The following is a 3,331-nucleotide window of genomic DNA, read 5'->3' on the forward strand; positions in this document are numbered from 1 at the left end:
TAGCCGGGGGAGGTGGCGGCGCCTGTAGTCCCAGCTAACTCGGGAGGCTGAGGCAGGAGAATGGCGTGAACCCGGGAGGTGGAGCTTGCAGTAAGCTGAGATGGCGCCACTGCACTCCAGCCTGGGTGACAGAGCGAGACTCCGTCTCAAAAAAACAAACAAACAAAAAACTTGAATTCATCTTCAGATTCAGTTCTGATCCTATACTGAACTAACTGAACACTCCGGGATCTAACTCCGTGATATTCGCTGGTGTCTCCCTGCGTGTTCTGAACCTATGGCTGACCAGCACCAAAAGGGTTCAGAGGGGTGATTTCCTGCCTTGGGATGAGAGCGCAATGTTAGGGATAACCAGCAGAGGGCGCGCAACATCAGGTTCTAGAGGCAAGCGCCCAAGAGCCCACCTGTGAACTAAACAAATTAAAGTTCTCGATTTTGAGGCCAAAACTTTGGGTTTATGTGGGTTCTTACAGTCATGAATCTTCTCCTCCTGGCTCACCTGGGCTTAGCACCGGGTATGCACAGAATGTGCTTAACTGTTTATTGGCATCTCAGGTCTCAAGAGGACTGAAGTCACCCCACCCCGAAATCAGCATTTCTGTCACATGCTTAATACAGCTCCACTGCCTTTCCTGGTAACCAGTTATGTTTGGTCCTATTGAGCAGAAATCTGCCTCTCCATAGTGTTCACATTTCATCTTAGCCCTGTCCTTGAGACCACACTGACCTCATTGGCCCATCTGCCAAACGTCACCATCTGCATCCTTCAAATCTGCTTCTCTCCAGGACCCATTCCTTCATGGGTTCATCCCCTGCCTTTCTCAGTTCTACCCACTAAGATCATGTTCGCCTGAGTGGGTTTCAGTTTGTGGTGCCCAGTTATGATTAGCTTTTTCCAGGAGAGCTGGTGCAGGGTACAAATGAGCCGACCTGCCTCCCTCCTCTGACTCTGAACTTCTTTCCACATAGGCTCAGATTATGTCAGTGTGTGTGTGTGTGTGTGTGTGTGTGTGTGTGTGTGTGTGTGTTGTTTTGTTTTTCTTTTGAGACAGAGTCTTGCCCTGTTGCCTAGGCTGGAGTGCAATAGCGTGATCTTGGCTCACTGCAACCTTTGCCTCCTGGGTTCAAGCAATTCTTCTGCCTCAGCCTCCTGAGTAGCTGGAACTACAGGTGTGCACCACCACACCTGGCTAATTTTTGCATTTTTAGTAGAGACAGGGTTTCACCATGTTGGCCAAGCTTGTCTTGAACTCCTGACCTCAGGAGATCCACCTGCTTCGGCCTCCCTAAGTGCTGGGATTACAGGCGTGAGCCACCACACCTGGCCCACCAGTTTATTTTTTGGCAGCCACCTCATACTGTTCACCTATACCGAGTTACGGCTCTTTTCTCACTGAGCTGCTAAATCACCTCTTGTTCATTTGTACTTGTTATAATTTTGAATGGAGAGCTGTATTCATTTTAAACAAAGATACTTGAAATAAAATAAAAAAATTTGTTTGCAATACATTCTCAATTTTAGGATACTCTTTGGGCTTGGAGATCTCTGTACTTGATGTTCACTCAAAGGTGGGACAAGGAGGGACTGAAGGTCCTCAGCTGGCTTGGCTGTGACTTCAGCACTTTGGACAGAGGCAATCACGGTACCCACCACCCCACCATCCAGCTATGCCTAGGACTGTGGGAGGGTGAAGATGATACACTCACAGCTTTCAGCTGGAGCAGAAATCCTTTCTACTTACCCAGTGCCTTACAGTCTGTAAAGCTCTCTCCTCTTACAAAAATCTTTCCTCAATTAACCAGCCCAGGAGGCTGACAAGACAGGGACTGTCCTACAGATTTTACAGTTGAGGAAACTGAGGTTCAGCAAAGTCAACCTCCAAGAAACCCTTAGACAGGGTGGGGTGGGAGAGAGCACTACTCCATGTTTAGCAAATTTAGCAGCCATTGATTCTTTTAAGGAATGACTCTCCCCAGGGAGAAAGAGGAAATGCATTTGAACCAGAGCAGGACAGGATGAGTGGAGGTTTGTGTAGAATCAAGACCCCGGCCAGTCCTGGGAGCAAGTGGCAGTTGATGGGAGGAACAGTCCTCAGAGGGTCTAAAGCTCCAGCCAGGACTGCTGAACTGAGGGCAGGGAAACCTTATTCATTCGGGCCCACAGATACCCAGCCTTTATGCCTCTTTTTCTGTCCCAATGCTTAGCTTTACTGAGCCTGGAGACAAGGACAAAGGGCTGGTGGGATGTCATTAATCTGCTCTCAGTCTGGTGGACCCCATGGGAAGACTTCAGGGAGGAGACGTGTGGGAGCCACATGAGTGGGTGGGGTGAATTGTGCAGTGGTAAGAAATCCGTGCCATGGATACAGGCCTGGTTACCTGTCGTGTCTATTCCCAGGGTGGAGAGGGGAGATGCTGGCTTACACAGCAGTGGTTCCTTTGAGGTAAGCTTTGACAGGAAGCACAACAAAGTGGCTAAGAGCATGCCCTCTGAAGGCAAACTGCCTGGTTCCCCTACTTCCTGTGTGGTTGTGTAACCTTGGGAAACATGGGGTCTCTGTTCCTCATTTTTCTCACCTGCAATAAAAATCTCATAGGGTTATTGTGAAGATTAGTGACTCTATGCAAAGCACTGTCAAGTGCATAGTAAGTGCTCAAAAAATGTTAGAGATGACTTGTACTTGGGATCTTCTCTGGTTTTGGAGGTAGAGTATTGGCCTCTGATCCATAGCCTAGAAATGCTTTCTCACCTATAGGTACTAGCTCTGTTCTCACCAGATAAAAAGGATGAATGAGGATCCCATAGTCCTCCAAATGGCATCTCCAATCTTAACTTTCCCAACCCTATCATATTACATTAAAGCAATTTGTCAAAATGGGGAGGAAACACTCAGACCAGGAGAAAATAGCCAACGAGTTTCCTTACTTTTAGCTCAGGAGGAACTTGGAAGTGTCTAAAACTAGCCCTGGGGCATGGCACAGGGCAGAGACAACACATAGCAGACAGCTTCGGAGACCTTATGACCTCATCCTCAATTTCTTTGAAAGCTCTGGCTCCCCACTTCAGTGCTCCTGTTTCCACTCCGTATCTGTGCTGGATACAGAAATATCAGTATCTCTGTGTCTGTATGTGTGGTGCCCCTACCTCTACCCATCTCTTGATTTTTGGGAAGCTCAGGGCCAGGAGAACTCTAGAAAGAGTCACAACATGTTGTGTCCTTCCTGGCAGCCGCAGCTGCCTGTCTTATACTCAGACCCAGGGATTGGTCAACAATGGGAAACCACACAGAAATGGCAGCTTCCCCAAACAACAAGAAACAGGGAGCCGATA

Source organism: Theropithecus gelada, chromosome 15 (assembly GCF_003255815.1).
Source record: "Theropithecus gelada isolate Dixy chromosome 15, Tgel_1.0, whole genome shotgun sequence".
Lineage (NCBI taxonomy): Eukaryota > Metazoa > Chordata > Mammalia > Primates > Cercopithecidae > Theropithecus > Theropithecus gelada.